This window comes from Stenella coeruleoalba (genome assembly GCF_951394435.1).
Source record: "Stenella coeruleoalba genome assembly, chromosome: 4".
In the NCBI taxonomy this organism is placed as follows: domain Eukaryota; kingdom Metazoa; phylum Chordata; class Mammalia; order Artiodactyla; family Delphinidae; genus Stenella; species Stenella coeruleoalba.
The window spans coordinates 69,919,233-69,943,525 of NC_137149.1; the positions used below are offsets into that span (position 1 = coordinate 69,919,233).

The following is a 24,293-nucleotide window of genomic DNA, read 5'->3' on the forward strand; positions in this document are numbered from 1 at the left end:
ATATCAGTAAGCAGAAAGGGGCTTATTATAGTATAATCTGTGATTCTGGTACCCAAATTACCAGTATAGAGTAGAAATAGAATGAACAACAGGTTCTCTACATTTCAAAGTAAAGTTTAGTAAGGATGAACTAGAGGATAATTTTCTATTTAGGTTAATAAGCCCATCTTGAGAAAAACAGCTCACAGAGAAGTAATGCTGCTTCTTTCCTAATGATTCCAAGTTAGGCTCCATCAGACCACCTGGCAGTCATGGCACTTAGGGCACCATAGGTGATTAATACCACTGTAGGCTGTAAAGAATAAACAAACAGAAGACTGTAAAAGAGAGACAGTGTTCAGCTTGACCGGTAGATATTGGGATCAATCATGCCCAACTTCTGAAACACTAAATCAAGACAGAAGAAAATTCTATCTTATGAGCTGAGGACCTTAGTAACAGTTCTGAGATCAAGGGAGGAAAGAGACAAATCTTATCGCCAATGATACTCTTATCTAATCACTGGAGATAAAAATAGTCTAGGGCTTCCCTGGTGGCGCAGTGGTTGAGAGTCCGCCTGCCGATGCAGGGGACACGGGTTCGTGCCCCGGTCAGGGAGGATCCCGCGTGCCGCGGAGCGGCTGGGCCCGTGAGCCACGGCCGCTGAGCCTGTGCGTCCGGAGCCTGTGCTCAGCAACGGGAGAGGCCACAGCAGTGAGAGGCCAGAGTACCGCAAAAAAAAAAAAAAAAAAAAGTCTAAAATCACACAGTCCAAATCGCATGTGGGAAGAAAGGAACATAACAAAAGCTTTACCCTTGTCATCTGCAATGGACTGGATATTTGTGTCCCCCAAAATTCTTATATTTAAGCCCAATCCCCAGTGTGATGGTATTTGGAGATGGGGCCTTTGAGAGATGATTAGGTCATGAGGACCAATCCTTAATGAATGAGATCCATGTCCTTATAAAAGAGACCTCAGCGTGCTCCCCTGCCCCTTCCACCATGTGAAGACACAGCAAGGAGATGGCCATGTATGAACCAGGAAGCAGGCCTTCACCAGACACCAATTATGCTAACACCACCAGAAATGTGGGAAATAGATTTCTGTTGTTTATAAAATACCCAGTCTGTGGTGTTCTGTGATAGCAGGCCAAAATGACTGACAGGACCATAACCACCAGAGAAGGGACCAGAAGAGGCTGTATTGCTGTGGATTTTTTTCTTTTTGAGAATTCTGGAGTGAAGATTTGGAGCAGATTATCGTTAATGCACTGAGAAGTCATTAAGGGAGAGTAGAAAATTGACTACAGGGCAGGTGGGGGGAAGAAGACGCCCAAACTGTTCAATTTATTATATGGGTTTCTTCATGCTGCCAAGCTTCTTGCCTTCTTGTGATGACAAAAGCAAATTACAAAATAAGGTATGAAGAAGATGTGCAGGAGGTGGAGGAGGAGAAGGACTAAGGACATTATAGTAAAATGATGAAGGCATAGAAGAAACTTTTTATTTATTTACTTATTTATTTTTGGCTGCGTTGGGCCTTCGTTGCTGCGCACGTGCTTTCTCTAGTTGCGGTGAGCGGGGGCTACTCTTCGTTGTGGTGCGCGGGCTTCTCATTGCAGTGGCTTCTCTTGTTGCAGAGCACAGGCTCTAGGCGCCCAGGATTCAGTAGTTTGTGGCTTGCGGGCTCAGTAGCTGTGGCTCGCGGGCTCTAGAGCGCAGGCTCAGTAGTTGTGGCGCACAGGCTTAGTTGCTCCGCGGCATGTGGGATATTCCCGGACCAGGGCTCAAACCTATGTGCCCTGCATTGGCAGGCGGATTCTTAACCACTGTGCCACCAGGGAAGTCCCGGCAGAGAAGAAATTTAAGGGACAAATCAAAGCATGAAATTAAGTCTAAGAATAAAATTAAAAGACAATATACTAAAGAAAAAATTAGCCTAAACTATATAGAGTTCAATGAAGACTAGAAGAAAAGAAAAAGTAAAACCAGTGAGATTAAAAAAATAAATCAAAATGTGAAATTAAGAAGGATAAAAGATTAAAAATAAAACCGGCATAAATAAAAAACATAAAAGGGCTAGAACCAATGAAATAACAAGCTAGAAACATGAAAGTCAGAGGGTTGAAAAATCAAAGCTAAGACAAGCAAATTCAAGTTAAAAGCAATACTTAGAAGTTGAGCATAAAACAGTCTTTTAAAGACTGTTTAAAAGTTTTCTTCTTAAAATAGAATAGAAAAAAAATTGAGATAGAAAGTGAAGACAAGGGAAAAACAAGAGTCATAAAGAATTAAGCAGAACAAACTGAAATAGAAATAGGGGGAAATTAAGTAATCAACATACACCATGGCAACAAGAAATTCTAAAATAATATTGAGATGCTGATTTATACCTGAGCCCGTGTTCTTGATGTGATAAGGAAACAAAAGCCATGGGCCAAAGAAGGGAAAGAGGTAAACTCCTATAAACCACACGCTGAAAATCTATCCTTGGTTCCTGTCCCTCCTTCCACCTCTCCAGTCCTCACCTGAAAACAAATTATTATTTTTCTTTAATCCTCAGCTCAGCCTTCCCATCTGCACAGACAGCTGAAGTATGTTGAGCCCTGTGTAAAATTGCAGAAGATAGAGTCTATTTTGGTTTTTTCACCTGTTTGTTTATCCTTTCAATATCCTCCAGCCCTTTAATCTATCATTCATTCATTAGACAGTTACCACTTAGTTTAAATTACTTTAATTCTACCTTTTCGGGGATAACTTTCATTTTCAAAGAAGGCCCATTGGAGAGGTATTTTGCACAAGGATCCTTCCTTCTCATCCTGGTTCTTGGCGATTAGCAGCACCACAAAGATTTATGTTAGGTGTCTTCCCTTTTGCTTTACCCCCAGCACCTCCCTCCCATCGCACTCTCTCTCTCTACGCTTCTCCACTCTGCTCTGTGCTCTTGGGAGGTTGACTTTTATGGGCTGTGTCCATGGGTTTGCTTACCCCCAGCCTTCTGGTTGATTTTACCAATGGGAGGCGTGGGCAAGATACTGGAGAATGAGAGGAGACTGAGCTTGAGGTGTTTACTCCTGTGGTGCCCTCACTCCCGTGGATTGACTCCATCCCCCTAGCAAGCCCACGCTTCCTGCCTTATGGCCTTCCCCTGCAGCTACTCCCTCTGGATTCTGGGCACAGACAATCTGCTCCCTCCTCTTTTTTTTTTTTTTTTTTTTTTTTTTTTTTTGCGGTACACGGCATGTGGGATCTTCCCGGACCGGGGCACGAACCCGTGTCCCCTGCATCGGCAGGCAGACTCTCAACCACTGCGCCACCAGGGAAGCCTTGCTCTCTCCTCTTGACCCTTCCGTTTTAGGAGTGGTTGGTAACTGGCTCCCTGCCAGTTGCTAGCCCTGGGAAGCTTAATCGTCCCTGGTTGGTTTCTCCTAGCCTTGTCCTCAAGGTTGTAAATAGCCCTTTTATTAACTCCCCAACATTGAGTGTGCCATCTGTTTCCTGCTGGGACACAGATTGACATAGTAGGTAAAAGTATGGCATAGGCAAATTTAACTTTGGCATTTGCCGCCCTAACTTCAGTGCTCTCTTGCTACCCGTAGGCTGCCCATAGGTCTCCCCATTTTGACATACCTCCAGGGCTCATCAAAGCCATTGCATCATCTAGAATGTGTCTGACTTCCTCCTCCATCCGAACACATCTGTACATTGAGCCGTTTTCCCAGGACCCAGATCTCTTCAGTGTGCATGCAGATGAATCTGTAGAACTAATCTCTGCCAGGAGCTGAATTATCTCTCACCCAGGTAAGCAGAATGTTCCCTAATGGCCCTCAAATTACATCAGAATGAATTATTACCAAAAAAAAATTGAACTAGCATTTCTTCCCCCAGTTTTGTCCTCCACCCGTTTATTCTAAGCACTGCAACCAGATTAATTTCTCTATAAAGACATTCTCATTATGCTACCCACTGATTTTAAAAGCCTCAATTGTGTCTCATTGTCCGTGGGATAAATTTAAGCATTTAAGATCCACAGTCTGGCTCCAAACAAATCTTCAGCTTCATCCATCACTACAGAGTGTCCTAGCATTAAGAGAATAGAATAAGGTGGGGACAGGAAATATCCTGAACATCACCCCGACTTCCCCAAAACATTTTCTCCTTGTTTTCTTCAATAACAGAAGAATGATATTACTTAGCAGGGGTGGACTCCTCCATGAGATAGTATTCATAATTTTTCTTTGCCTTTAGTTTCTATCATGATGAAAAGTGGGAAGGTTTATCCTGCCATGGAGAAATAGCACTGTGTCTTAGGCTTCACAGTTTACCTAGCTGATTTCATGTGCTATCAAGTTTCAAATTCTATTGCTTTTTAAACTAATGTTTTCTGAGATTTTGTGACATTAGGTTGTGGCATTGCAAGGGAAATATAATCCGTGGTACCAAGGTTGTTTAATGTTTCCCAAACCCACTACTGCATAGTCTTCTTTCAGCAAAACCTGGATATACCCACCAGGTACATTCTGACTTCCTTCCAAGCCTCTTTATTCCCTCACCTAAAATGTCTCTTATCCTCCTCTCTGCTTCTCCAAGAACTACTGGCACATGTCACGTGCTCAATAATTAGTAGGCATTACCATTATTATTACCTGCCACTCAAAACTCATGTCAAGCATTATTCTCTAGAAACGGTACTGTTGACCAGTCAGTTTGTCATATACCACGTTATAGCATGTGTCTCTCAATACAGGTCAGGCTTCCCTGATTAGATTCTAAGTACCTTTCGGGAGCTACCACATCTGATCCCTCTTTGCAGCCCACATCTGCACACCACCCCACATTGCACACCACCCCAGGAACTGACAGAAAATGGAAGCTCAATAAATAATTTATAGCTAAAGGCAAAGCTTCCCTCTATCTACCAAAAGCAGCTCTAAGGAGGCAGACCTCTCAACCTGACAGAAGAGGGGTAACTTCACTGTACTTCTCTTACCTGCTCATAGAGACCCTAAACTATTACAAAAAGGAAAGTGTGAATAATTGACCTTCTACCTGAAGAGAGTTGACGAATGCAGCAAAAGTCTAATCAAGTCAATCTTACCCTATCCTTTCCATGGGCTCTTCTTTCCAAAGAATCCCTTTGCTGTGCCATTGGGCAGTTCTCTGTAGTTCCCATGCAGATTCAACCTTAATCTCCTTGGTGTTCATCTTGTCATGTTGCCGTATATTAGGTAGGACACGGAATAGGTTGCTGGCACAAATAAACCCCACAATTTACTGGCTCAAACAAGACACTTGTTTCTCACGTGCATAACAGTCCAGAGGTAGGTGGGTGGTCCAGGGCAAGTAAGTGACTCTGCTCCAGAAGGATGTCCAGAGACCCAGAGTCCTTTCTTTTTTTTTAATTTATTTATTTTTGGCTGTGCCATCCCATAAGCAATTGCCCTAATCCATGTGGTCAAGGCTGGCTGATCACACCCCCATTCTAGGTCACAGGAAGTAGGAGAAAAGGATGTGGAGGATGACCAGTTTCCTTTGCACCATCTCTGCTACCCCAGGTAAAGTTGTCTTCTTAACTAGGACCTTAGTACCCCAGGCTGTCAGCCATGGTTAGGTATGGGCATCAGGAAAGTAGCCTGTGCTCTTGGAGTAGAGACTCCAAGCCCAGTATCATACAACTACTACCACCCAAAAACCTGAAGCCCTTGTTTGTCAACACCTACAAATGTATCCCATGATTAGCATCACGATCGCAGCTTGTGGGGTATATGCTGCCTAAAAATGAGTTAATATATAAATATCCTGTAATGGAAGGTGTCACGGGCTGCCACGCTCCCTTTCTCCAGTCTCCTGGCCCTGACCTAATTGGTATTATCTACTCCCCAGCACCCATGGGCTCAGGCCTAATACTCCAAGCCTGTTGTTCTTCAACCAGAGCACTTTTGCCTCCCCCTACAGGGACATGGGACAATGTCTGGAGACATGTGTGGCTGTCATAACAGGAGAGGGGAGGTACTACTGGCCGGGGTTGCTGCTACACATCCTACCATATACGGGAGAGACCCCTATGACAGAGACGGATCAAACACAAAATGTAATGGCATCAATACTGAGAAACCTTGCTCTAGGACAATTCTGATTCTTCCCTCAAATCTTACAGGGACGCAGGCCCATCCTCCCAGCACCGTAGATTCTTGTAGTCAGCAATGTGCTTTTTATCCACACTACGGCCTGCTTTTCTCACCATACATTGCTTCAGACCTTTAGTCTAGATTCTTATAAAAGCTAATAATCTCAGTAGTCTATAACAACTAACATTGTTTAAATAAAATTTTCATTAAAATCTTTTAAGGAATGTTAAAATTTGTCCTCAATGCTAACAAAGAAGGAATAATAGACAGGTTGAGGAGTAGAGCACAGGTCTGGGGACCAGGTTCTTGATCTTGTTCTGCTGCTAACCAGCTATGTGGTCATGAGCAAATCACAGTCCTTCTGAGTTTCAGTTTTCCCTTTTGGTAAGATGAAGAGTTAGACTCATTTAAGACATCAAATTATTCTTGCAGTGTCAAGTCCCCAGTTGCAATAATTACCCTTCACTTCTCTTTCTTTTCTATTTATACACACACATCCTCTTTTCTACAAAAGAGGTTAATTTCCTCAGCTAAGTTTACATTCCCTGGAATTAAACCAGCAGCAGCTTGGCCAAGCTAACAGGCAAATCTATCCATATCCTCATCTAATTCTCTTTTCTAATTTCAAATTTACCATTCCTCAACTTAATCGTGTGAGCTTGGCCAGGTCTTAATTTCTCTGGGCTTTAGCTTCTACTTGGCAAAGTGAGAGAGTTAATTTCCAAATCCCCTTCTAGTTCTAATACACTTTCCCTACCCAGAACTTCTTGTGGCTTAACCTTGCACCCTCTTAAGCATGTGTGATGATTAGTCTCACGAAAATATAGTAACACTCACAAGTGAAGATATCCGCATTCTATAAAATGGTAATAGGAAAAAAATGCTTACTTTTTATAACTTTAAGAATAACGACTGACCATAAAACAGGCAAAAAGAGGTGGTTATTTTGTGACTTTATCTTTGCAGTCTTTGTTTTCCTTTTTTACTGTATTTTACAGCCCACAGTAAAGAAACAGCAAAAAATCAAATTTAAATAGAGACATATCATAGCGATGCTTCTCTTCAATTTCCTAAGTAACTGACCAAACCTGTTTTCCTGTAACATAAAAAAGATACACATATAATTTTATGTTTGTCCTCAAGCTACACAACAACAGTTGTTTCAAATCTGGTAAGCAGACCTTTCGGCATGCCAGTAATTCACCTTTAATTTAAGGATACATCACCAGGGGCTTCAGGTGATGCTCGGAATAATGATAAAGTAAAGGTTAAATTGGCTAAAATTAAGGCTAATGATGAAAGAAACGTCACAATATTTGTGACTTCTGGGAGGTTTCTGGGCACAGCTGGTGATGGGCAGGTGTGTTCTGTGCTCCAAGGTGGGTAAACATCTAGGTTATTAGAAACAGACAGCAGTGCTCAGCGGCTTGTCTTCCGGCTTGTCTTGGTCCCACTTACAGTAGAAGCAAGTAGTTACCACTAAATTCTGGGCCTTGACTTCCCAAGGACACTGTCAAGCTGCTTATAAGTGGGTCATAATCAGTGGATGGGAACGAGTTCTGAGACATTCCCCTAAGGAACAGACAAAACTTTCTTCCACATTCCACCGATTCCATTAAATTCACCTTGTAAAGCAATCCAGGGTATCACTTTAACAGTCTGCTTAGGTGACTGGTTAGTTGAACAGTCAGAACTTGTTGGATACAACAGAGAAGTTCTATTTTTCCCCCAGTCCTGGCCCCCTATGTGCTGATGAAGCTCTCTTTCGTAGCATCTCAAGCCAGATTCATAACTTTCTGACCACTTTCATTTATTTACCAAAGAACTCAGTCCTGTTTAAAATTCCAGTCTCTTCCCACCCATCCCCCTTTCGCACCCTGTAGCTCAGGGAATTGCAGGAAGGAAAGGGATGAGGTCTGCACTGTGACCCTGCCTTCCTCTCTGGGACTAGATACTGGGGGGAGGAAGGTACATAAAGGAAGAAAATAATTGTTGCTTAATGGCTGAGTGATTGTAGTCCTGTGCCAGACATCAGTGCTTCTCCAGCTAACCCTATCTGACCAAACATGCTCTCTGTACGGCAGGCATCCAAGGACTGCCTCTCTCTTTGGGTACATGAGTGAGATCTGGGGAGGTGTAGGGGTTCTGTATTACACAGTTCCCTGATACACAGATAAACAGTTATCACCACCAACTACCACCTTCCCCAACCTTCCCCCCATAAACACACACACACACACACACACACACACACACACACACACACACACAAATCACCAAACTTCTCTCTGCTGGGTCCACTTGCCCTGCAGGCAGCCCTCACAGATGGACCACTTGAGCCACTGGAAACCTAACATTGCCAAATAGTGGAAGGCAGGCTCCTCCTCTGCTGACCGTCTTTCTTTCTACCAAGGTAGCAATCTCATAGCGTTTTCCCTGCAGGCACAGGGGCATATTAGGGAGTCTGCACCTGAGGAAAAAACATCACTACAGGGAAATGAAGTGCAGGGTGTCCCTGTCTTGCAGGTATTCCCAATCTTTGTTTTTCCCTTTTCTCCCCTTAAAGAAGTGAAGAGAAAGCCTTAACGTTCTCTACTAGCTGACGACTCACACTCTGACAATGTTCTCAATCTTTCCTTTCCTCCTTTACTTCCTTTCTCTTCATGCCCTCTTTTCTCTGTTCTTCCTTCTCTCCTTTTTATTTGGCTGGTGTGGGAATGGTGATTAAAACTACAATGTCTGCTGCCTCCCAGGATACCCAAGAAGGAACATGTAGTTCCACCTGTTTGTGATTATCTTCAGAATGTAAGGTACTTTGTGCCTCTTTTGCTGCAGTTTCAGAATCTATTCTCCAACTTGGGGACAAAGGGAAAGTCTCACTTGCATGAGTTTCATTCTCACATCACCAAGCCATTTGGCACATCACAGACTCCATGACTGATTATTACATCTGTCTGCATATAAAGATGACAGTCTTAAGGGCTATACCTGGGTCAAGATCCAGCTCTGCCTCTTAACATGTCGTGTGGTCTTAAGGCAGATTGCTAATTAAGGTTCAAGTTCCTCCTCTCTTGAATTAAGGACAATACGAACCTTGTGGCGCCTTGAGCTGTGACTTGTAAAAGTGCTCAAAAGATGCACTACTTACTGTTTTCACCAGATTCACTGGGTAAATAAGGTTTGGTGTCTGACATCAAGGAGTTCACAATCTAATATAGAGTCCAACACATAAAGACATAATTACAGTGAAATGTGGCAAGTGTAAAGAAAGATACATTCAAAGTGCTTATGGGGACAGACTGAACTAGGGTAGCTGTGAAACAAGATGTATAGGAATATCTCTCTTTTAATTGCCTCCTACTCTTTCTGTTGGCGAGAGGGATTCCTGCCCTACGGTATTGGGGGTAGCTGAACATGTGACACCTGACAGTGGACAGAAGACATCAACAGCAGTTTATCAGTCACATAGGGGAGGACACCATATCCCATGCAAGATCACATGAGGGCTGTACTCAGGACAGAGTGAAGCATCAGGGGCTGTGGGAGACAGGCTTTGTAGTATTAAGAGGGAGAGATGGGTTTCCGCAGAGTGGGGTGGATATGACTGGAGTGTTTGAACAACTCCACAGGCGGGCAGGGAACCAAAACCCATTACTCAGGGAAATGCAGGGCCTGTGCCGGTACCCATGATGAGGAGGATTATTTGTCTAGGGGATCTTATCCACAGGAGCAGGTCAAAGCCCCACCATGATTTCATGAGATGTCAAGGCAGCACATAATACTGAGCCTTAATTTTAGGTTTTACATGACAGCCTCCTGCAGCAAACATCCTCTGAACTCAGTCTGAGAGACTAACCATAAGGTATATGAGTGACTGGCATGGGGCCATAACATTCCAGTTGAAGTAGATAGCACTACCAAATGCAAATTTCTTCCATGGACAGTGTTTGCAAGATCTGTACACATTTAATGTTGCTGAAGCATACATGGTGCAGCAGAAGGTGGTAGGAAAGGAAGCTCAAGGGACAGGCAGAGGGTGATCATAAAGAGCCTTGGGGCCAGGGGAAGAGCTTAGATAATATTCTGATATTCTGATGCTAGAAGGTATTCTTCTAAAACGACTAGGGGTCCAAAAATTTGGGGAAAGGATTATTTAAAACAAATTATACTGATGTCTTTACCTCACGATATTTTGATATGCTACTGCAGTACATCTGTAAACCTCTAAGATGATGTGCATTACCACACAATCTTCTTGAACCCAGGGACATTAGTCTTTTAGGAATATTTTTTCCAGGACACCAATTACCTGTTCCAGGGAACAAAGTTTTTAAATTACTGTTATAGGTAATGAGGGATCATTAAAAGACTCAAGCTCGGAGTGACATTGTCATATTTGTATTTTAAATTAAACATGCTGGTAGACATGCAGAAGATGAATCTGAAAAGATTAAAATGTGACTATTTAGTGAACCCAGCTAGAAGACTGTGGAAGCAATCCAAGAAAGCAGCCATGAAGAGAAGTAAAATAATAGAGACAGGAAAAGGGCAAATTTGAAAGAAGTTTTTATGTATCAGATGAGGTAAATGTATCAATGGGAAAGCTAGGTCATGCTGCAGTCAGAAACACACACCAAAATCTCAATGACTTAATACAGCAAAGGTTTCTACCCTGTTTACACTAAGTGTCTACCATAAATTGATGTGGAGGAGGGATTCTGCTCCACAGAATTACTCAGGGACCCAACGGATGGAGAGTCTATAATCTTGTAGCAACACCATCTCAGAGAGAGTGTTTCTTGGGTCGTTACAGAAAAGGAAAGAACATTCAGACTTTGTCTTTGGCCTGAAGTAATACCTGTCATTTTTTTGAGGTTGTTACAGCCCCCTGACTAGAATTAGTCACATGGCCCTGACTAATTGCAGTGGGTCTGGGAAATGTGATTTTCCATGTTTCCGGGAATATGAGGAAAACCAAATATTGGTAGTATCATTCACAGTAAGTGAGGGAAAAGAACGAATCAAGGATGGCTCCCACGAGTGACTAGGTGAATGAACTGGGAGTGTGAGTGTACCAGAAGAGGGGCAAAATGTTTGGGAGATGAGATGATGAACATTTTGAGTTTTATGTGAGGAATTTTCATCTGAGGATAACAGGCAGATTGTTGGAAATTTGAAGTCTAAATCTCAAAGGAGAATTATATCCTGGAAATAAGATTGGAATCATCATCAATAGTTAAAACCAAGAGTGGAAATATTATCCAAGAACTGTAGGATGCCCCTAAGGAACATCATAGTTTTTGATTTGAGAGAAAACCCCAAGAAGAGGAAGGGAAACTGTGTCAGAGACAGGCGAGAAGAGAACCCAGAAATGTCATTTCAAAAAAGTGACAGAAGGTGAGGTTCTGAGAGAAAGTAATCGGCAACAACAAATACACCTAAGAGATCAGGTAAGATAGAGGGTAAAAAGGGCCTGGTTGGTTTGGAAGTTAAGAAGCCATTGATTCCACATGTAAGTGAGATCAAGTGATACTTGTCTTTCTGTGTCATAATTTCATTTAACATAATGTCCTCCAGGTTCATCTGTGTGGTCACAAATGGCAGGATTTCCTTCTTTTATAAGGCTGAACAATATTTGTGTGTGTGTGTATACATATGTGTGTGTAGGTAGATAGATATAGATAGATAGATATGCAGTGAACATGGGAGTGCAGATATCTCTTTGAGATGCTGACTTCGTTTGCTTTGGATAATACCTGAAAGTGAAATTGCTGGATCATAAGGTATTTTCTTTTTTAATTTTTTGAAGAAACTCCATAATATTTTCCATAAAATCTGTACCAATTTACATTCCCACAAACAGTGCACAAGAGTTCTTTTTTTTTTCCCACATCCTCACCAAAACTTATCTTTTATCTTTTTGATAACAGCCATTCTAACAGGTATGAGGCGATATGTCCGTGTGGTTTTGATTTGCGAATCCCTGATGATTAATGATGTTGAACACCTTTTCATGTACCTATTAGCCATTTCCATGTCTTCTTTGAGAAAATGTGTATTTAGGTCTGTTGCCCAGTTTTTAATTGGGTTGTTTGGCTTTTTGCTATTGAGTTGTATGAATTCCTTGTATATCTTGGATATTAACCCCTTATCCAGATACATGGTTTGCAAATATTTTCTCCCATCCCGTAGGTTGCCTTTTCATTCTTTTGTTTTCTTTGCTGTGCATCTGAAATATTTCCTAGTCTTGCCAGTTTAAAATCATACCAGGAATATATTTTTCTTCTTTGTTGAATTGCCAAAAGACAAAAAATAAGCTATTGCAGAAAGAAGTTCATGAAAGGAGGAGGAAGACACCAGCTAGGCTGACATGATTTGAGCAGTGAGAGGGCAGTAGGAAATGAAAGAGGCAAAGAAAGTGAAATTTTATTTCCAATCTTCTTCCTCAAACCCCATGAATCATTCATTTATTCAACTAATATTTAGTAAAGTCTTATTAGAGTATGAACAAGACACATGAGCTTTCCACACACTTGAGATGCTCGAGTGGATGAGTGTTACATTCCCTCCTCCCTGTTTCTGTAACATTTTGTACATTCGTTCATTTTAGCGCTTTTAACATCATATCATATTTATTTCTCCTAGCTCTCTTAAAACGATGAACTCATTTGGGATAAAGGCAGGGTAAAAATTTTATTGATCTCTTTACACCAAAAGCTCATCACAATGCCTGGGTGTAGTAGGCACGCGATAAAAACTTTAATTAAATTATTCATTCCTCACAGCTCTGTGAGATAGTTATGATTAGCCTCATTTCACAGAGAAAGTAGCTGAGATTCAGCGTGGCTACACCTCGGCAAAGGTCAGAGGCGGTAAGTGGCGGAGCTGAGACCAGAATCCAGGTTTTGGATTCCATGTCTGTTTCTCTCCATCACACCAGAACTGCTTTGACATCTTTTCCTTCTGGGGTGATGGATTCAAAATGACTTATGCATAACTTTTCAAATACTTCATTCTATTCAAGATTACAGATTAGCAGTACAATCTGAGATATGAATAGGGTAATAGGTCAAAACCAGTCCAGAGACTCCCACAATTTTAACTAAGCTGAGCCAGTGCATACTATAGTATATTAAGATTAAGCATATGAAATTCCTGTTCTGGGTCCAAAAAAGGTCAAATATCATCACTTTCATAAGGTTCAACCTAGTAGGGTATAATTCTTTCTACAGTATGAAACAAAAAGTATGAACAAATCGTATAAATTAACAAGTATGAAATTAGGCAGTGTGGTGAGGAAGAAAGATTTTAGAAATGCTGCCCTAACAAGGTTTGTGACCGTGTTCCTTAAATCGTCTAAACCTCAGTGTCCTAATGATTATAATGGAGCTCATAATTTCTTCTTAAACGGCTCTTGTAAGGATTGAGTGTAGTGGTCACGTATGTAAAATGTCTAGCTCTAGACCTGACCCATAAAAGGCACTAAATCAATGGCAGCAATAATATGATCACAAGAGGACATGGATTCTTTTGATATAGGGTGTTTATTTAATCAGTAGTATTTATTTCCAGGTTTTATTCTGAAGAAGAATTTCTAACTTGCCCTACAGTTTCTTAATATAATAACGTCTCTGAAATGTCTTGTGATAATGTGTATTGCTTGCCTCAGAATTAAAAGGTCTGCTGCATGGAACGTCTCACCAGGTATCAACAAACAGTTGCCTGCTAATACTTTTTTTAGTAAAAGGTCATCTTCAACAGGGAAGAGATAGCCAAGCAGTGGGGTTTTACGGATTAATATTTATATGGAATTTCTCAAAGAATTCTCAGGAGCCTTGCCTGCTCTAAGCTCTAGAAAAGTAACCTAGCCAAAATCTTCCTTTTGAATGAAAATTAATAACCAGAGTGGCTGCTTCAAAGCAATCTAGATCAGTGGGCACCAGGATTTTCCGTTTCATGGTCCTTTGGTCAGCAGCATATGGATTAAACCAAAATACAGCTGAAAACTCTGCAAATGTAGCATAAAAAGACTATGCTAAAGGATTCTTCTAGTACAATTTTATTTTAAAGTCCATGTTTTAGTAACATGAACTTCTGGAAATTGAGCACTCATCTAATGGAGATTCTTTGGGGAGAAAAATGTAACCCAATCTACTCTTTTTTAAAATTTGTATTGGAATATAGTTGATTCACAATGTTGTGTTAGTTTCAGGTGTACAGCAAAGTGATTCTGTTATACATATACATAAAGCCACTCTTTTTTAGATTCTTTTCCCATATAGGCCATTACAGAGTATGGAGTAGAGTTCCCTGTGCTATACAGTAGGTCCTTATTATATGTCAACCCCAATCTTCTAATTTATCCCTCCCCACTCCTTACCCCCTGGTAACCATAAGTTTATTTTCTACATCTGTCACTCTATTTCTGTTTTGTAGATAAGTTCATTTGTACCTTTTTTTAGATTCCACATATAAGCAATATCATATGGTATTTGTCTTTCTCTGTCTGACTTACTTCACTCAGTATGACAATTTTTAGGTCCATCCATGTTTCTGCAAATGGCATTATTTTGTTCTTTTTATGGCTGAGTAATATTCCATTGTATATATGTACCACATCTTCTTTATCCATTCCTCTGCTGATGGACATTTAGGTTGCTTCCATGTCCTGGCTATTGTAAATAGCGCTGCTATAAACATTGGGGTGCATGTGTCTTTTTGAATTATGGTTTCCTCAGGGTATATGCCCAGTAGTGGGATTGCTGGGTCGTATGGTAGTTCTATTTGTACTTTTTAAGGAACCTCCATACTGTTCTCCATAGTGGCTATACCAGTTTAGAAAAGGGAACAGTCCTACCCTGTTGGTGGGAATGTAAACTGGTATAATCCAATCTACTCTTAAAGCCCCAGCTGTGTTGTTTTATAAGAATCTAACTGTACATCTTTTTGCTCAAGTTCTAATATGGCCTTTAGATATTGTATAGAGAGTGGGAGTGAGACACTAGACTTCGTAATCTCTATACTTGTTTTCCTGTAGCTACAGCTAAAATAGGTAAAATTTTCAGTCTACAAACCAAAGTGTGTCCATTTAATTTTAAAGTGTGTGGCTCAATCTAGTAATTTCCACATACTCTCTCAAATTCAGCACTTCCTCAGACACTTCCAGTGTAGCTGCAGTGACACCAGGACTGTTTCTTTCTTCCTGCTCTTCCCCCCAACATTGACGGTGAGGTCAGAGGGCACCAGAGCAAATGCCAGGGGAGCAGAGGGGATGTGCCTTGATCTATTTGTACTGTCTCCCTTTTGTGCCACTCCTCCCCCTGGGGATGAGTCTAAGCTCTGGAGATGCTTATGGATACATCACCTCACGGGGTCAGAGAGGGGTTGTTCTACTTTCATGCTCAATCTGTTGGTTCCTGGGCCAGCCTCTGACTTCAGAGATAACTGGTCCTGTCTGGCTCACAGCACAGGTGAAATCAGGTCTCACTCCAATGGCAACTGGACATTCTGTGGGTGCTGACCCAGGTCCCACCAAGCTCTTATAGCACTAGCAATGTGCCCAAGACTTAACTGAATCTTAGAACCCTGGTGGGAACAGTCCATGCTGTATCCTTCCAATGAAGTAACCCTGAGATGTCTTACTGGACCACAGGTTCTCTGCCAGTGCACATCTGCCACCAGCAACCCTCTGAAATCCTCCCTCACTATTAAGAACCCACAAGAAACAACAGATGGAGTTGTCTCTAGCATTCTGCAGCTTTAACAGAGCATACTGTTCTCCTAAATAGTGGAATGAAAAACCTTCTTCCTACAATGCTTGATTGCCTTCGGCATAAGGTGCAGGCTCCACTCCTATCCAGAACTTTAAAGAGGCTGTCTAGCATCATACCCCAACCCTAGAACCCAGCTTGAAGGGGCAGAGGCAGACAGGGCTTCCCCAATTCACATCTGACTCTCCTTTCCTCTCTTCTTCTCTTTCCCCCTCTTCTTTTCCTTGAAGTGTCTTTAGTGTGTGTAGTTGGGGGAGTTCAGGGTGAAAAGAATTCTTCAGAAAGTTCGCATATGTAGACATCCTTCTGACTTTCAGGCTAGTTTATTTTAAACCAAAGAGCCAAGAATTTGCCATGCTTGTTAGTCAGGTTCCCCAAGGGTCTCTTTTCCCTCTACCCAATCCCCAGTAGTGTGTAACCACGATCGTACTGTCTTGGCCAGGGGTGGGCATGAAGTCCTTGGATTAAAAGTAAAGAAATTCTATTTGCTATTTGAGGACAGAACAATTCTATATCTTTCTTTCCCAAAAGATCTATCTGCTTAGAATGAGATCTGGGTAACACTGAGAACCACTTGTCACATCGCCAATACAAATAATCTTAATATGACCCATTCAGCCAACCACAGTACCATCTAGCTAAGGACCAGAGTTTCTCAACATCAGCATTATTGGCAGGTTCGGCTGGATAATTCATGTGGAGCACTGGACTGGTTATTGTAGGACATTTAGCATCATCCCTGGCCTCTATTCACTAGATCTAGTAGCATCCATCCCCCAAGTTGTGATAACCAAAAATGCCTTCAGATGTTGCCAAATGGCCCCTGGTCAGGGGGAATCACCCTCAGCTGAGGACAATGTTATAGACTCATCCTGAAGTAACAGGTGATGCTTGTGTAATGCTTCTAAGTATTGTGATGATGATTGCTTCCAACAGCAGTCCCCAACCTTTTCAGCACCCGGGACCAGTTTCGTGGAAGACAATTTTTCCACGGATGGGGGTGGGGGGATGGAGGGGGATGGCTCAGGCGGTAATGCCAGCCATGGGGAGCGGCAGATGAAGCTGTGCTCGCTTGCCAGCTGCTCCCCTCCTGCTGTGCGGCCCGGTTCCTACCAGGCCACGGACTGGTGGCAGTCCTTGGCCCCAGGGTTGGGAACCCCTGTTTTAAGAAGCACTCTCTAGCTGTTAACTTTGCAAAAGCAACCTTTTTTTTAAATCTTCCCTGTGAGTCAGGTACTGCAGATTATTGGCCCCATTTCCACAGATAGAAACTTGGAAGCATTCGCTTTCCCAATCATATCATGGAAATCTGTACTTTTATTTCCCCCTTCTGAAAAGTGAAAATGATACTCACTGTTTCTCTTCCCTGGCCTGAGATCAGGCAATGCCCTTTCCTAACTGCTGCTCCCAAACTTCTACACCAGGCAGCTTCAAAGATAAATTTATAGGGCTTCCCTGGTGGTGCAGTGGTTGAGAGTCCGCCTGCCAATGCAGGGGAAGATCCCGCGTGCCGCGGAGCGGCTGGGCCCATGAGCCATGGCCGCTGGGCCTGCACGTCCGGAGCCTGTGCTCCGCGGCGGGAGAGGCCACAGCAGTGAGAGGCCCGCGTACCGCAAAAAAAAAAAAAAAAAAAAAAGATAAATTTATATTTGCCTGTCTTCCTATTTCATGGGCATCAGAAATAAAGTCCTCAACATAAATAAAGTGGCAGCAAGCCACATGTTTCATCAGTGTCACTGCCAAGTTACACGGAGTGAAAAATCAATTCCAGCAAAACCAATAATAATTGGATAGGGTTTTTTCCCTCATGCCCAGACACAATGCAATTTTTTAAAACACAGATATTAATGTGCCCCAAAAGCCTACCACAGTAACCTCTGTGACACCAATCTAGCACTTGGGAATGAATGCAGATAAGCTGTAGATACAAACAACTGAACTGTCAGCTCTTCAACATTCTATTCGCATGATTTCAAAAGCCAAGAAATTATACAAGAACATATAATAGTTTGTGAGCCGCAAAAGCACATGGCCTCCTAGTTGCTAAGGCTATCCAACCTGATCCTAAAGGGAATCCAAAAGAACATGTAATATCTGAAGATGGCTGAGAATTGCCAGAGAAAAGCTATCTTGTTGGAAAATAAAATCCGCCTTTTTTAGATACTGTAGCTTGGTACTGTATTATTATCGTAGGTTGTGTGCAACACATTTGTGAAAACCCAGGGCAGGGACTACATACTTTGCATCCACAAATGGGGAAGGCATCAGCTTTAGAAACTGAATAGAGTGGGTCTCAATTAATGGCATCTGAATGTGATTGATAAGGTATATGAGTCTAAAATACATAGATGATAGCTAAAAGAAATCAGGAACGAGGCAACTTAGTTAATAAAATAAAAATTGAAAATAAACTCTGACCTGAAAGAAGGCTAATTTTTAATTTAATGCATTTCATTGCTACCAGCTGCATAATAATAAAATAAGGATGGGAAGAATAGGTCCATTTGCTGCACATAGATATTCGTTAATTCATATGCATAGCTAAACTAGCATAGACTGTCCTTTTGAAGATGTTAGTGAAAAGATTACAACTTAAGCATTAAATATACCAAAACAGGTCATTTGTTTTAATCATTTTAGTAACAATTAGAGTTGCATGTATTTAAATATAAACAGATATTTCTAGCTAAAAATAGGAATTTGTGACTAGGTATATTAATCAGAATTGTACTAGTGTTATTTAACATAAATGAATTTTAAAATAGAACCTTGTGAGAATCAGTGATCCAAAGCTAAAATAGGAAAAATGTAAAACTCCTGCAAATGAAAGGAATAAAATTTTCAGACAGTATCCTTGTCTCTCCCTATGAATCTGGAAGGTCTTGAGTGCCCTCTACAGGTCATTCAAATAATCTTCACAGATTTGAAGTTCATACAGTAGTTAGGCGTTTTCTAGAACATAAAAATAGTTTACTGGGGTTTTATTTTTAAAAGCATTACAAGTTCACCACATAAAATTTTTAAAATAAAGAAAAACCCATGATCCTAACCACTATTAACTATTTTCATACATATCCTTTGTGATACATACACATACACATACATTTTTCTTATGTTTGTTTTCTCTTAACCTCATACTGTAAATATTTTACCATAACTGGTTTGGTTGAGTTGGGTTTTTTAAGTTTTTAAAAAGTTCTCCAAAAATGTATTTTATTGACAAATCACCATTTCTTATCATCAGAATTTATCAGTGAAAAGAGACCCTCTAAAAAAAAAAAGAATTAAAACAAAGCAAAATTCGGTAACCACTCAGGGGTGATGCAATGTGGTCATAAAAATTAAATTAGGTAAGTGGGGTTATCATCTAAGCTGTTAATCTAGAGTTTCAGATCAACAATAACATTGCCAGAACAGAAAGGTTCACATAACATTGCATTTGAATTAGCTGAATAATCACCTTCGTTTGTACTTTACTTGTTCCTGGTCTTATTTTTCCTTGAAGGTCACTCACACTTTAGAAGATAAAGGCACAAGTGGCATATTAGGTGCTTGTCATAATGAGAGGTGACGCCCTTCTCTAGACTAGGCCTGATTTTTTTTTTTATTCTTCTTAATAAAACAAGGATGCACACCTTCAAGGATGTCTAATAGATCAAGCATTCTTAAACAATATCCAATCTTAAATAGGACTGTTAAACAATCTTAAACCACACCTATATTAACACACTGGTTTAGATTCTCTGCTTATGCAGTTAATTCATTTTTCATATGTTCAAGTCAATATGGTCATTCTAATGCTTGGAGAAAACAGGTATAATGGATTTTCCCCCCAACCAAACAACCGTTTCAAAGTGGAGAAGGGTTTTGATGTTCCTTTTTATCAGAGCAGAAATTATGGGTAGAGATGACATCCAATCCCAGTAACTACAACACCTCATTTGAGCTGAGTTGAACAGGCAAGGCCTTCTCTGTTCCATACAGTAATATTAAGCAAAAGACTATCTCAATTTTGGAACAGAGATTTCTCACAGAACTTTGTAAGAAGTACATGGTTTTTGTTGTTGACATTCTGTAAAATTTATCTTTTGAGAAAGTTGTGCCAGATTTGGCATAACTTAGGAACAAGCATTAACAGTCACAATTTATTTCCATCTTTCACCCCAATTATTTATTTTAAGTAGGGAGGGTCCAAAAAATTGGGATGTTCATTAAATGTATAGATAACGTAAAAGGGTTTCAAGACTATAAAAGAAAGTTTGACCATAGATTCCCCAGAAAAATCTACTTTGCAATTAATACAAATTAGAAAGAGAGGGATAAGGATTTTTTCTGAGACACAAAATATTCTCTCCTTTGACTATTAAGACCAAAAAAATGTAGATAGCTAGTAGCTGTTTGTTTTGAGAAACCTTTATTGATTAAAAAACATATAACAAACACTTAATAGTAAGATTTTAGGATTTCCAGGTGTGATTATCTTTTACGTCACCACTGATTTTGGGCATACAGCAACCCTGATTCTAATTTTTAACCAATAATTTGCCTAAAACATATGCACCCACACAAATTAATTCCATATAGCTCAATGAGCACATATTAAAGGAAGCTGGGCATTGTGAAGGGAAGGTGATTATCATAAGCCTACATATCATCAGTATACCTAATTATTATTGGTATTGACAGAACGGAATACACCATTCCACGTTCCAGAAGGTAAGAAAGATAAATTCAAAGACACTTAGGCTGATGAGACTTGATTCCGTCTGGGAAATATTCTAGTCCTGGATCCCAAAGAAGAGGGCTCAGTAATCTATGGAAACAGCTCGATTTCTCCAAACACAAGTCAAAATAGACCTCACTTCCTTATTTGATAGGATTGTAAAATCACTGAATCAGGTAAAGGTGATAAATACAGAGATACAGACTCAAAGCTAAAACTATTAGGCAAATATTAAATGAATAAATGATGGGGGGCTTCCCTAGTGGCACAGTGGTTAAGAAACCACCTGCCAATGCAGGGGACACGGGTTCGAGCCCTGGTCTGGGAAGATGCCATGTGCCGCAGAGCAACTAAGCCCGTGCACCACAACAAAGAATAGCCCCCGCTCACCACAACTAGAGAAAGCCTGCGTGCAGCAACGAAGACACACACAGCCAAAAATATAATTAATTAATTAATTAAAAAATAATGAATAAATGATGGTGCCACCCAGCGAAGTACTGATTAGAGACTTTTATTATCAACCTGGAGGAGTATTGCCAAGAGATTGTAACAGGGCTCTATCTTTGTCTCTGCCATCCCACATTTGTCTCAGTCAAGGGAATAATGATAAAAGGCATGTTTATCAAACCTGAAGAGAACATGAAACCAAGAGGGTGAGCAAATAGAGATCAAAAAAAACCTCAACAGCAAGTCAAATTGAATTAGATAAAATTTAATGGGGACTGTAATAGATCCTATGTTTGAGTCCAAGGAAGAAAAAGTAATGTGACTGTCAAAAAGCTAATTTGAACTTGTGCTGCTTTAATAGAAGACCAGTGACTAGAATAAGAAAAGTCTTGCCCTTCACTAGCTAGCTACGCCAAGAATATCATGAGTTGGACAGGCATGGTGGAAAGCATGTAAGAACCTCATCAGCATGGGGCCAGAAACATGGTAGAGGAGGCCAGACAGGGTCAGACAGGCTCAGCCTCGGAGAGGCCACCTGAACAACCCAAGGGGGTAGCTACTGCATGCAGTACAACCTGGAAGACAATTTCATCGTGAGAAATTGGCTACCATCGTGAGGTGGTAGCCAATTTAGAAATCAGGACAAGCCACAATCAGGGTCAGAAGATCTGACGATGACAGCAGAATTCCCATCAGTCGTAAATTTAAGAGGAGCTGGATATATTCCAAATAAAGAATGCATGGAAAGCAATCTTAAGCAGGGCACTACAGCCCAGTCGGTATCTGGGCTCCAGCAAAGCCATTTTGCCAACAAGCATTATAGGCAAAATGTCTACATACTACGAGTTTATCAAGGGTCTTAAATTATTGGCCCCAAAACGCATAAGGAAAACTACAATATTAAACCTAATATGACATTATGTTAACAAGTCAGCTGCAATCCAGTGCTTTTACAGTGACATGTAAATTAGGTTTAACATGGGATGTGAATGCATTTTAATGTATTTAACATAATGTGGGAAGGTGTCTCCAAAATCAAAAGTACCTGGGACCTAGAAGTCTTTAAATGGGGATGATCTCGCGTAGACAAGGATTCATGGACTATGTGGTATTAAGCAGTCAGATATGAAAGAGCAGGACTCTTGGAAAGTCACTCTGGAAATTTACATTGGCCAAACATAGGAGGTGCCATGGCCTCCTATGTTTGGCCAGATTAAACCAGGGCAGGGTTAATCTTGGGGGTGAGTCTACACAATAGGAACATCTTCCAGATAAAAGAAGGGAGAAGAGCCGAGGTAGACATGGCCACCTCTCAGCCTGGGGCTTCCATGCTTCAAAGGGCATATCAGCAAACTGGAAACTACTGAGAGGAGAAAAGCTTCATAGGTTGAGTACATCCTGCGAAAGACCAAAGCCTGAAGAAGGAAACACTGAAAGGGATCGTGAGAGGTGTCCTCAAAAATGGGAAGTACTATCATGTAGAAAAGGTACTGGGTTTATTTTCTGTGAGCACAAGGGGTAGACAAGGATCAGATGGTGAATGCTCTCCAAGAAGGTGAATTTTTTCTTATTATAAGGACGTATTTTCTAATGATTACCCAGAAACATAATTAACTATTGAGTTGACTAAGAAAATAGCACGAGGGCCTTCCCTGGATGACCACTCAAACGGTGGGTCGTCAGGTAGGAGTCAATTATTAAGTGGTTTGTTGCACAGATTTGTACCTACATTTTCTTTCTTTTTTTTTTTTTTTTTGGTTTAGTTTTTTTGTAATTGGAGTATAGTTGCTTTACAATGTTGTGTTAGTTTCTACTGTCGTACCTACAGTTTCTTAATACTTGTGAGAATGCTTTAAAAATCTGGCTTCCATGGTTGGTTTACTGCTTCTTAGGCTACCAAGGAGATACAGAGATGGGTGAGAAAGGAATCCCAAGTAGCCTTCAGAATAAATGTTTTAGCAGGTTTGGAGCCACGGGAAGGATTAGACCCAACTGGCTTTCTTATCTGCTTCTGAGATGCACCATTACAAATATCTAATAACCTTGAAACAGGAAGGATCTACACAGCTCCTGGAGCAGAGATATTGATAAATTCCTAATATTTCTGCCCCCACGTGGAAAGAGCAGGAGGAAGTGGAGAGTGGAAGACTACTAAGTTTATTTCAGTAGGTCAGCCGAAATGTTGATCATGAGTGTGATTTCAGTTAGGTGCTAGTAATGACTGATGTAAACAGGAAGGAAAGATACTGGCTCTTATAGCTGGACTGGCCACTCTCCACTCAGCATTTCCTGTTTACCAACAGCTAAAAGAGAGAGGGAAATCTTCTCTCCTCCAACTTTTGAACACAAGTCCTAGATTTCTCTAGGACTGGACCAACTTGGGTCACATGCCTATTTGCAAGCAATTAATTTGGGCAGGGGACCTGCTATGACCTAATTGTTTTAGACCTGGGTGATTGCCTAACCCTTAGCCAGTCACCATAGCAAAGGGGATGGTGTTTTTTTGGTTTTTTTTGCGGTACGCGGGCCTCTCAGTGTTGTGGCCTCTCCCGTTGCAGAGCACAGGCCCTGGACGCACAGGCTCAGCGGCCATGGCTCACAGGCCCAGCCGCTCCGCGGCATGTGGGATCCTCCCGGACCGGGGCACGAGCCCGTGTCCCCTGCATCGGCAGACGGACTCTCAACCGCTGCGCCACCAGGGAAGCCCAAGGGATGGTGTTTTAACAATTGGCTTAAGCCAATCAAGCCCCACACTGTGAAACTTGAGATGAGGTCATGGCCATTCCACAAAGGGAAATACATTTACTCATGTCCACCCGTGGATTAGAAGCTTAAATCTCTCCATTCTCTAAAACACATTTCAGTACAATTTTAGACCATCCTCCCAGCTCTATTAAGCACAAAAGGGAGTAATTTTTATTTCCAGGTTAGAAAAATGCATCGAAAATAGAGTGTTTCAAATAGCAAAGAGAAACACTAACATCCAGATGCTTGTATATTTGTACTAGCTCCACACATCTTTAACCAATGACATCAACTTAATTTTATCTGTACTTTCTGCTGCACTAAGAAGTCCCCAGGGGCTGAGAGGAAATTTTGAGAGCTTCTGTGTAGTTATTGTTGCTACAAAACAATATCCTTGGTATCCAAGGGTTCGGGCTTTGAGACACTGTATGAAGTCACTGATTCATAAAGGAAACCTTTGGTAAATAGGTCGGTTGGGTGTGAGAAAACTGATGTTT

General features: G+C 41.1%; 1 protein-coding gene across 4 annotated transcripts in view; it reads left to right on the plus strand.

Moving 5' to 3' along the window:
* Positions 1–24,293, plus strand: part of GABRB1 (gamma-aminobutyric acid type A receptor subunit beta1) — a 324,119-nt gene that overhangs the window by 274,397 nt on the left and 25,429 nt on the right. The gene's annotated exons all lie outside the window — the stretch shown is intronic.